An 11,775-nucleotide genomic window follows, 5' to 3' on the forward strand; every position below is an offset into this window, starting at 1 on the left:
GCCGAAGGCGGGTGCCGAGTTCACCGGCCCCAAGCGACAACCGGTCACCGAGGCACCCGCCGAAGGCGGGTGCCGAGTTCACCGGCCCCAAGCGACAACCGGTCACCGAGGCACCCGCCGAAGGCGGGTGCCGAGTTCACTGGCCCCAAGCGACAACCGGTCACCGAGGCACCCGCCGAAGGCGGGTGCCGAGTTCACTGGCCCCAAGCGACGGCGGTCACCGAGGCACCCGCCGGAGGCGGGTGCCGAGTTCACCGGCCCCGAGCACCAGCGGTCAGCCACGGAGGGTGCTGGATCATCCATACTTCCATAGCTCCAGAGCTCCATAGCCCCGGAGCTCCATAGCCCCGGAGCTCCATAGCCCCGGAGCTCCATAGCCCCGGAGCTCCATAGCTCCATAGCCCCGGAGCTCCATAGCCCCGGAGCTCCATAGCCCCGGAGCTCCATAGCCCCGGAGCTCCATAGCCCCGGAGCTCCATAGCCCCGGAGCTCCATAGCCCCAGAGCTCCATACTTCCATAGCCCCAGAGCTCCATAGCTCCATACTTCCATAGCTCCAGCCGCGGAGGGTGCTGGCTGGTGGCTCCATAGCTCCATACTTCCATACTTGCAGCCACGGAGTTGGCTAAAATTGCACTAAGTGCGAAAGCCCATTCATTTACAACGGCGTGTCCGCCAGGCGGCGACATTTCCCCGTTACCGGTGGCTGCGCGGCGGGTGAGTGACAGAGCTTATCCGAGCGGCTGGAACTCTGCGCCGGCGTGGTCGAGCGTGAGGCCTCGGCCCTTTGGCTGCCTGGTACCTAAAACACTTCCATTGATCCAGCCACGGAGGGTGCTGGCTGGTGGCTCCATAGCTCCATACCTCCAGAGCTCCAGAGCTCCATAGCACCAGAGCTCCATAGCTCCATAGCACCAGAGCTCCATAGCACCAGAGCTCCATAGCTCCATAGCACCAGAGCTCCATAGCTCCATAGCACCAGAGCTCCATAGCTCCATAGCACCAGAGCTCCATAGCTCCATAGCTCCATAGCACCAGAGCTCCATAGCTCCATAGCTCCAGCCTGGGTGGCTGGTGGCTCCATAGCTCCATACTTCCATAGCTCCAGTCAGAGAGTTGGCTAAAATTGCACTAAGTGCGAAAGCCCATTCATTTACAACGGCGTGTCCGCCAGGCGGCGACATTTCCCCGTTACCGGTGGCTGCGCGGCGGGTGAGTGACAGAGCTTATCCGAGCGGCTGGAACTCTGCGCCGGCGTGGTCGAGCGTGAGGCCTCGGCCCTTTGGCTGCCTGGTACCTAAAACACTTCCATTGATCCAGCCACGGAGGGTGCTGGCTGGTGGCTCCATAGCTCCATACCTCCAGAGCTCCAGAGCTCCATAGCACCAGAGCTCCATAGCTCCATAGCACCAGAGCTCCATAGCACCAGAGCTCCATAGCTCCATAGCACCAGAGCTCCATAGCTCCATAGCACCAGAGCTCCATAGCTCCATAGCACCAGAGCTCCATAGCTCCATAGCTCCATAGCACCAGAGCTCCATAGCTCCATAGCTCCAGCCTGGGTGGCTGGTGGCTCCATAGCTCCATACTTCCATAGCTCCAGTCAGAGAGTTGGCTAAAATTGCACTAAGTGCGAAAGCCCATTCATTTACAACGGCGTGTCCACAAGGCGGCGACATTTCCCCGTTACCGGTGGCTGCGCGGCGGGTGAGTGACAGAGCTTATCCGAGCGGCTGGAACTCTGCGCCGGCGTGGTCGAGCGTGAGGCCTCGGCCCTTTGGCTGCCTGGTACCTAAAACACTTCCATTGATCCAGCCACGGAGGGTGCTGGCTGGTGGCTCCATAGCTCCATACCTCCAGAGCTCCAGAGCTCCATAGCACCAGAGCTCCATAGCTCCATAGCACCAGAGCTCCATAGCACCAGAGCTCCATAGCACCAGCTCCATAGCTCCATAGCACCAGAGCTCCATAGCTCCATAGCACCAGAGCTCCATAGCTCCATAGCACCAGAGCTCCATAGCTCCATAGCACCAGAGCTCCATAGCTCCATAGCACCAGAGCTCCATAGCTCCATAGCACCAGAGCTCCATAGCTCCATAGCACCAGAGCTCCATAGCTCCATAGCACCAGAGCTCCATAGCTCCATAGCACCAGAGCTCCATAGCTCCATAGCACCAGAGCTCCATAGCTCCATAGCACCAGAGCTCCATAGCTCCATAGCACCAGGGCTCCATAGCTCCATAGCTCCAGGGCTCCATAGCTCCATAGCTCCAGGGCTCCATAGCTCCATAGCTCCAGGGCTCCATAGCTCCAGGGCTCCAGGGCTCCATAGCTCCATACCTCCAGAGCTCCATAGCTCCATAGCTCCATACTTCCAGAGCTCCATAGCTCCATAGCGCCATACTTCCATAGCTCCATAGCTCCATACTTCCATAGCACCAGAGCTCCATACCTCCAGAGCTCCATAGCTCCAGCCTGGGTGGCTGGTGGCTCCATAGCTCCATACTTCCATAGCTCCAGTCAGAGAGTTGGCGAAAATTGCACTAAGTGCGAAAGCCCATTCATTTACAAGGGCGTGTCCGCCAGGCGGCGACATTTCCCCGTTACCGGTGGCTGCGCGGCGGGTGAGTGACAGAGCTTATCCGAGCGGCTGGAACTCTGCGCCGGCGTGGTCGAGCGTGAGGCCCCGGCCCTTTGGCTGCCTGGTACCTAAAACACTTCCATTGATCCAGCCACGGAGGGTGCTGGCTGGTGGCTCCATACCTCCAGAGCTCCATAGCTCCATAGCACCAGAGCTCCATAGCACCAGAGCTCCAGGGCTCCATAGCTCCATACCTCCAGAGCTCCATAGCTCCATAGCACCAGAGCTCCATAGCTCCATAGCACCAGAGCTCCATAGCTCCAGAGCTCCATAGCTCCAGAGCTCCATAGCTCCATAGCTCCATACTTCCATAGCTCCGGAGCTCCATGGCTCCATACTTCCATAGCTCCAGCCTGGCTGGCTGGTGGCTCCATAGCTCCATACATCCATAGCTCCATAGCTCCCTACTTCCATAGCTCCATAGCTCCATAGCTCCAGAGCTCCAGAGCTCCAGAGCTCCAGAGCTCCATAGCTCCAGAGCTCCAGAGCTCCGTACTTCCATAGCTCCATACTTCCATAGCTCCGTAGCTCCATACCTCCATACCTCCAGAGCTCCATACCTCCAGAGCTCCATACCTCCAGAGCTCCATAGCTCCATAGCACCAGAGCTCCATAGCACCAGAGCTCCATAGCTCCATAGCACCAGAGCTCCATAGCTCCATAGCTTCAGAGCTCCATACCTCCAGAGCTCCAGAGCTCCATAGCTCCATAGCTCCAGAGCTCCAGAGCTCCAGAGCTCCATAGCTCCATAGCTCCATACTTCCATAGCTCCGGAGCTCCATGGCTCCATACTTCCATAGCTCCAGCCTGGCTGGCTGGTGGCTCCATAGCTCCATACATCCATAGCTCCATAGCTCCCTACTTCCATAGCTCCATAGCTCCAGAGCTCCAGAGCTCCATAGCTCCATAGCTCCATAGCTCCATACTTCCATACTTCCATACTTCCATAGCTCCATAGCTCCGTACTTCCATAGCTCCATAGCTCCATACTTCCATATTTCCATAGCTCCATAGCTCCATAGCTCCATAGCTCCATAGCACCAGAGCTCCATAGCTCCATAGCACCAGAGCTCCATAGCTCCATAGCACCAGAGCTCCATAGCTCCATAGCACCAGAGCTCCATACTTCCAGAGCTCCATAGCTCCATAGCTCCATAGCACCAGAGCTCCAGAGCTCCATAGCACCAGAGCTCCATAGCTCCATAGCACCAGAGCTCCATAGCTCCATAGCTCCAGCCTGGGTGGCTGGTGGCTCCATAGCTCCATACTTCCATAGCTCCAGTCAGAGAGTTGGCTAAAATTGCACTAAGTGCGAAAGCCCATTCATTTACAACGGCGTGTCCACAAGGCGGCGACATTTCCCCTTTACCGGTGGCTGCGCGGCGGGTGAGTGACAGAGCTTATCCGAGCGGCTGGAACTCTGCGCCGGCGTGGTCGAGCGTGAGGCCTCGGCCCTTTGGCTGCCTGGTACCTAAACCACTTCCATTGATCCAGCCACGGAGGGTGCTGGCTGGTGGCTCCATAGCTCCATAGCTCCATAGCACCAGAGCTCCAGAGCTCCATAGCACCAGAGCTCCATAGCTCCATAGCACCAGAGCTCCATAGCTCCATAGCACCAGAGCTCCATAGCTCCATAGCACCAGAGCTCCATACTTCCAGAGCTCCATAGCTCCATAGCTCCATAGCACCAGAGCTCCATAGCTCCATAGCACCAGAGCTCCATAGCTCCATAGCACCAGAGCTCCATAGCTCCATAGCACCAGAGCTCCATAGCTCCATAGCACCAGAGCTCCATAGCTCCATAGCACCAGAGCTCCATAGCTCCATAGCACCAGAGCTCCAGAGCTCCATAGCACCAGAGCTCCATAGCTCCATAGCTCCATAGCTCCATAGCACCAGAGCTCCATACCTCCAGAGCTCCATACCTCCAGAGCTCCATAGCTCCATAGCACCAGAGCTCCATAGCTCCATAGCACCAGAGCTCCATAGCACCAGAGCTCCATAGCTCCATAGCTCCATAGCTCCATAGCTCCATAGCTCCATAGCTCCATAGCTCCATAGCTCCAGGGCTCCATAGCTCCATAGCTCCAGGGCTCCATAGCTCCATAGCTCCAGGGCTCCATAGCTCCAGGGCTCCATAGCACCAGAGCTCCATAGCACCAGAGCTCCATAGCTCCATAGCACCAGAGCTCCATAGCTCCATAGCTCCAGGGCTCCATAGCTCCAGGGCTCCATAGCTCCATAGCTCCAGGGCTCCATAGCTCCATACCTCCAGAGCTCCATAGCTCCAGCCTGGGTGGCTGGTGGCTCCATAGCTCCATACTTCCATAGCTCCAGTCAGAGAGTTGGCGAAAATTGCACTAAGTGCGAAAGCCCATTCATTTACAACGGCGTGTCCGCCAGGCGGCGACATTTCCCCGTTACCGGTGGCTGCGCGGCGGGTGAGTGACAGAGCTTATCCGAGCGGCTGGAACTCTGCGCCGGCGTGGTCGAGCGTGAGGCCCCGGCCCTTTGGCTGCCTGGTACCTAAAACACTTCCATTGATCCAGCCACGGAGGGTGCTGGCTGGTGGCTCCATAGCACCAGAGCTCCATAGCTCCATAGCACCAGAGCTCCATAGCTCCATAGCACCAGAGCTCCATAGCTCCATAGCACCAGAGCTCCATAGCTCCATAGCACCAGAGCTCCATAGCTCCATAGCACCAGAGCTCCATAGCTCCATAGCACCAGAGCTCCATAGCTCCATAGCACCAGAGCTCCATAGCTCCATAGCACCAGAGCTCCATAGCTCCATACTTCCATAGCTCCGGAGCTCCATGGCTCCATACTTCCATAGCTCCAGCCTGGCTGGCTGGTGGCTCCATAGCTCCATACATCCATAGCTCCATAGCTCCCTACTTCCATAGCTCCATAGCTCCAGAGCTCCAGAGCTCCATAGCTCCATAGCTCCATAGCTCCATACTACCATACTTCCATACTTCCATAGCTCCATAGCTCCGTACTTCCATAGCTCCATAGCTCCATACTTCCATACTTCCATAGCTCCATAGCTCCATAGCTCCATACTTCCATAGCTCCATAGCTCCATAGCTCCATAGCCCCAGAGCTCCATAGCTCCATAGCTCCATAGCTCCATAGCTCCATAGCTCCATAGCTCCAGAGCTCCATACTTCCAGAGCTCCAGAGCTCCAGCCTGGCTGGTGGCTCCATAGCTCCATACTTGCAGCCACGGAGCTGGCGAAAATTGCACTAAGTGCGAAAGCCCATTCATTTACAAGGGCGTGTCCACAAGGCGGCGACATTTCCCCGTTACCGGTGGCTGCTTAGCGGGAGAGTGGCAGAGCTTATCCGAGCGGCTGGAACTCTGCGCCGGCGTGGTCGAGCGGCTGGCCTCGGTAGTTGAGGTACCAGGGGCGGGCTGGGGAGCTCCAGGCGGGGCTTGTGAGAGAGTGAAGCCGAGCGGCTGGAACTCTGGGCCGGCCTGGTCGAGCGGCTGGCCTCGGTAGTTGAGGTACCAGGGGCGGGCTGGGGAGCTCCAGGCGGGGCTTGTGAGAGAGTGTAGCCGAGCGGCTGGAACTCTGGGCCGGCCTGGTCGAGCGGCTGGCCTCGGTAGTTGAGGTACCAGGGGTGGGCTGGGGAGCTCCAGGCGGGGCTTGTGAGAGAGTGTAGCCGAGCGGCTGGAACTCTGGGCCGGCGTGGTTGAGCAGCATGCCCGCGGAGGTGGCTCTTCCATAGGCAGGGAGGGTGCTGGAGCTCCACACTTCCATAGGCAGGGAGGGTGCTGGAGCTCCACACTTCCATAGGCAGGGAGGGTGCTGGAGCTCCACACTTCCATAGGCAGGGAGGGTGCTGGAGCTCCACACTTCCATAGGCAGGGAGGGTGCTGGAGCTCCACACTTCCATAGGCAGGGAGGGTGCTGGAGCTCCACACTTCCATAGGCAGGGAGGGTGCTGGAGCTCCACACTTCCATAGGCAGGGAGGGTGCTGGAGCTCCACACTTCCATAGGCAGGGAGGGTGCTGGAGCTCCACACTTCCATAGGCAGGGAGGGTGCTGGAGCTCCACACTTCCATAGGCAGGGAGGGTGCTGGAGCTCCACACTTCCATAGGCAGGGAGGGTGCTGGAGCTCCACACTTCCATAGGCAGGGAGGGTGCTGGAGCTCCACACTTCCATAGGCAGGGAGGGTGCTGGAGCTCCACATCCACACTTCCAGCCACTGCATGCTGGCACTTCCACCTTGCTTGCTAAGTCGGCGTGATCTTGCCCAAAAAGTCCCTCCTCACCTCCAGCTGGAAGTGGAAAAAAATCCTCCACCTGCTTGGCCGAGGTTCTGGAAGCCAGCAGCTCGCAGAATGTTGCCAAAGTTTCACTGGAAGGAAAAGAAAAGAGAAGACCGAGTGCGCATTTCACCTACCGCCGAATGTCCACAAGAGGGAAGTGTCACTCCGTCGCAGAATCTGCGCCGACGCACTCGGCACCCTTCGAATTTATGGTGCCGGTGCGGGTGTTCTGGGTGCAAAAAGGCCGCCCAAGTGGTAGAAAAAAATCAGACTTCGTCTCTTAGGTCGAAATTAATGCCAAGTTTTGAAATGCGCTGGCAGGGGTGGACCAGGGCCCGTTAGAAGTGCTTAGCCGAGGTCCTGGAAGCCTAACCCGGCGTGATCTTGTGCAAAAAGCCGCTGCTGAGCTCCAGCTGGAAGTGTAAAAAGAACCGGGCTGGATCAAAAAAAGAACCGGGCGGCCCGTTAAAATTGCTTAGCCGAGGTCCTGGAACCCTAACCCGGCGTGATCTTGTGCAAAAAGCCGCTGCTGAGCTCCAGCTGGAAGTGGAAAAAGAACCGGGCTGGATCAAAAAAGAACCGGGCGACCCGTTAAAATTGCTTAGCCGAGGTCCTGGAAGCCTAACACGGCGTGATCTTGTGCAAAAAGCCGCTCCCGAGCTCCAGCTGGAAGTGTAAAAAGAACCAGGCTGGATAAAAAAAAAAGAACCGGGCTGGATCAAAAAAGAACCGGGCGACCCGTTAAAATTGCTTAGCCGAGGTCCTGGAAGCCTAACCCGGCGTGATCTTGTGCAAAAAGCCGCTCCCGAGCTCCAGCTGGAAGTTTAAAAAGAACCGGGCTGGATCAAAAAAAGAACCGGGCTGGTTCAAAAAAGAACCGGGCGACCCGTTAAAATTGCTTAGCCGAGGTCCTGGAAGCCTAACACGGCGTGTTCTTGTGCAAAAAGCCGCTCCCGAGCTCCAGCTGGAAGTGTAAAAAGAACCGGGCTGGATAAAAAAAAGAACCGGGCTGGATCAAAAAAGAACCGGGCGACCCGTTAAAATTGCTTAGCCGAGGTCCTGGAAGCCTAACACGGCGTGTTCTTGTGCAAAAAGCCGCTCCCGAGCTCCAGCTGGAAGTGTAAAAAGAACCGGGCTGGATAAAAAAAAGAACCGGGCTGGATCAAAAAAGAACCGGGCGACCCGTTAAAATTGCTTAGCCGAGGTCCTGGAAGCCTAACACGGCGTGATCTTGTGCAAAAAGCCGCTCCCGAGCTCCAGCTGGAAGTGTAAAAAGAACCGGGCTGGATAAAAAAAAGAACCGGGCTGGATCAAAAAAGAACCGGGCGACCCGTTAAAGTTGCTTAGCCGAGGTCCTGGAAGCCTAACACGGCGTGATCTTGTGCAAAAAGCCGCTCCCGAGCTCCAGCTGGAAGTGTAAAAAGAACCGGGCTGGATAAAAAAAAGAACCGGGCTGGTTCAAAAAAGAACCGGGCGACCCGTTAAAATTGCTTAGCCGAGGTCCTGGAAGCCTTACACGGCGTGTTCTTGTGCAAAAAGCCGCTCCCGAGCTCCAGCTGGAAGTGTAAAAAGAACCGGGCTGGATAAAAAAAAGAACCGGGCTGGTTCAAAAAAGAACCGGGCGACCCGTTAAAATTGCTTAGCCGAGGTCCTGGAAGCCTAACACGGCGTGTTCTTGTGCAAAAAGCCGCTCCCGAGCTCCAGCTGGAAGTGTAAAAAGAACCGGGCTGGATAAAAAAAAGAACCGGGCTGGATCAAAAAAGAACCGGGCGACCCGTTAAAATTGCTTAGCCGAGGTCCTGGAAGCCTAACACGGCGTGTTCTTGTGCAAAAAGCCGCTCCCGAGCTCCAGCTGGAAGTGTAAAAAGAACCGGGCTGGATAAAAAAAAGAACCGGGCTGGATCAAAAAAGAACCGGGCGACCCGTTAAAATTGCTTAGCCGAGGTCCTGGAAGCCTAACACGGCGTGTTCTTGTGCAAAAAGCCGCTCCCGAGCTCCAGCTGGAAGTGTAAAAAGAACCAGGCTGGATAAAAAAAAAGAACCGGGCTGGATAAAAAAAAGAACCGGGCGACCCGTTAAAATTGCTTAGCCGAGGTCCTGGAAGCCTAACACGGCGTGATCTTGTGCAAAAAGCCGCTCCCGAGCTCCAGCTGGAAGTGTAAAAAGAACCAGGCTGGATAAAAAAAAGAACCGGGCTGGATAAAAAAAAGAACCGGGCTGGATCAAAAAAGAACCGGGCGACCCGTTAAAATTGCTTAGCCGAGGTCCTGGAAGCCTAACACGGCGTGATCTTGTGCAAAAAGCCGCTCCCGAGCTCCAGCTGGAAGTGTAAAAAGAACCGGGCTGGATAAAAAAAAGAACCGGGCTGGATCAAAAAAGAACCGGGCGACCCGTTAAAATTGCTTCGCCGAGGTCCTGGAAGCCTAACACGGCGTGATCTTGTGCAAAAAGCCGCTCCCGAGCTCCAGCTGGAAGTGTAAAAAGAACCGGGCTGGATAAAAAAAGAACCGGGCTGGATCAAAAAAGAACCGGGCGGCCCATTAAAATTGCTTAGCCGAGGTCCTGGAAGCCTAACACGGCGTGATCTTGTGCAAAAAGCCGCTCCCGAGCTCCAGCTGGAAGTGTAAAAAGAACCGGGCTGGATAAAAAAAGAACCGGGCTGGATCAAAAAAAGAACCGGGCGACCCGTTAAAATTGCTTAGCCGAGGTCCTGGAAGCCTAACCCGGCGTGATCTTGTGCAAAAAGCCGCTGCTGAGCTCCAGCTGGAAGTGTAAAAAGAACCGGGCTGGATAAAAAAAGAACCGGGCTGGATCAAAAAAAGAACCGGGCGACCCGTTAAAATTGCTTAGCCGAGGTCCTGGAAGCCTAACACGGCGTGATCTTGTGCAAAAAGCCGCTCCCGAGCTCCAGCTGGAAGTGTAAAAAGAACCAGGCTGGATAAAAAAAAGAACCGGGCTGGATCAAAAAAGAACCGGGCGACCCGTTAAAATTGCTTAGCCGAGGTCCTGGAAGCCTAACACGGCGTGATCTTGTGCAAAAAGCCGCTCCCGAGCTCCAGCTGGAAGTGTAAAAAGAACCGGGCTGGATAAAAAAAAGAACCGGGCTGGATCAAAAAAGAACCGGGCGACCCGTTAAAATTGCTTAGCCGAGGTCCTGGAAGCCTAACACGGCGTGATCTTGTGCAAAAAGCCGCTCCCGAGCTCCAGCTGGAAGTGTAAAAAGAACCGGGCTGGATAAAAAAAAGAACCGGGCTGGATCAAAAAAGAACCGGGCGACCCGTTAAAATTGCTTCGCCGAGGTCCTGGAAGCCTAACACGGCGTGATCTTGTGCAAAAAGCCGCTCCCGAGCTCCAGCTGGAAGTGTAAAAAGAACCGGGCTGGATAAAAAAAAGAACCGGGCTGGATCAAAAAAGAACCGGGCGACCCGTTAAAATTGCTTAGCCGAGGTCCTGGAAGCCTAACACGGCGTGATCTTGTGCAAAAAGCCGCTCCCGAGCTCCAGCTGGAAGTGTAAAAAGAACCGGGCTGGATAAAAAAAGAACCGGGCTGGATCAAAAAAGAACCGGGCGACCCGTTAAAATTGCTTAGCCGAGGTCCTGGAAGCCTAACACGGCGTGATCTTGTGCAAAAAGCCGCTCCCGAGCTCCAGCTGGAAGTGTAAAAAGAACCGGGTTGGATAAAAAAAAGAACCGGGCTGGTTCAAAAAAGAACCGGGCAACCCGTTAAAATTGCTTAGCCGAGGTCCTGGAAGCCTAACCCGGCGTGATCTTGCCCGAAATTCGGCCTCTATACTTCCATTTTAGGTACCAGGCGCTCATAGTGTGTTGGTCCCACTAGTCAGTGTACTGGTCCCACTCGCTAGTGTACTGGTCCCCCTAGTCAGTGTACTCATCCAGTTACCCCCCGTTTTCCAAAACACCATCGGCACGTATAAGGGGGGGACTCCTGAGAGAGATGAGGTATATGGCAGCGCAACACCAATCCGCTCCGCGCTGGTTCCCATGTCGGCTACGGATGAATAAAACCAGCCTGTCCCCCCTGGAGCTCACGAGACACGGAATTTTTTCTAAGTGCCAACGGCTCTTCCGAGCAAACGTGTCCGCTCCGGCTGGTTCCCCCGTCGGCCTCGAATGACGAAAAATGCCGGTCTCCGCCCGGAGCTCATGACAAACGAAAAATTTTCTAAGTGCCAACGGCACTAGCGAGCGAATGTGTCCGCTCGGCGCTGGTTCCCGGGTCGAACCCGGAAGACGAAAAACGCCGCTCTCCGCCCGGAGCTCATGACAAACGAAAAATTTTCTAAGTGCCAACGGCACTAGCGAGCGAATGTGTCCGCTCGGCGCTGGTTCCCGGGTCGAACCCGGAAGACGAAAAACGCCGCTCTCCGCCCGGAGCTCATGACAAACGAAAAATTTTCTAAGTGCCAACGGCACTAGCGAGCGAATGTGTCCGCTCGGCGCTGGTTCCCGGGTCGAACCCGGAAGACGAAAAACGCCGCTCTCCGCCCGGAGCTCATGACAAACGAAAAATTTTCTAAGTGCCAACGGCACTAGCGAGCGAATGTGTCCGCTCGGCGCTGGTTCCCGGGTCGAACCCGGAAGACGAAAAACGCCGCTCTCCGCCCGGAGCTCATGACAAACGAAAAATTTTCTAAGTGCCAACGGCACTAGCGAGCGAATGTGTCCGCTCGGCGCTGGTTCCCGGGTCGAACCCGGAAGACGAAAAACGCCGCTCTCCGCCCGGAGCTCATGACAAACGAAAAATTTTCTAAGTGCCAACGGCACTAGCGAGCGAATGTGTCCGCTCGGCGCTGGTTCCCGGGTCGAACCCGGAAGACGAAAAACGCCGGTCT

Source organism: Syngnathus leptorhynchus, unplaced genomic scaffold, assembly GCF_054491065.1.
Source record: "Syngnathus leptorhynchus isolate UIUO unplaced genomic scaffold, UIUO_Slep HiC_scaffold_75, whole genome shotgun sequence".
In the NCBI taxonomy this organism is placed as follows: domain Eukaryota; kingdom Metazoa; phylum Chordata; class Actinopteri; order Syngnathiformes; family Syngnathidae; genus Syngnathus; species Syngnathus leptorhynchus.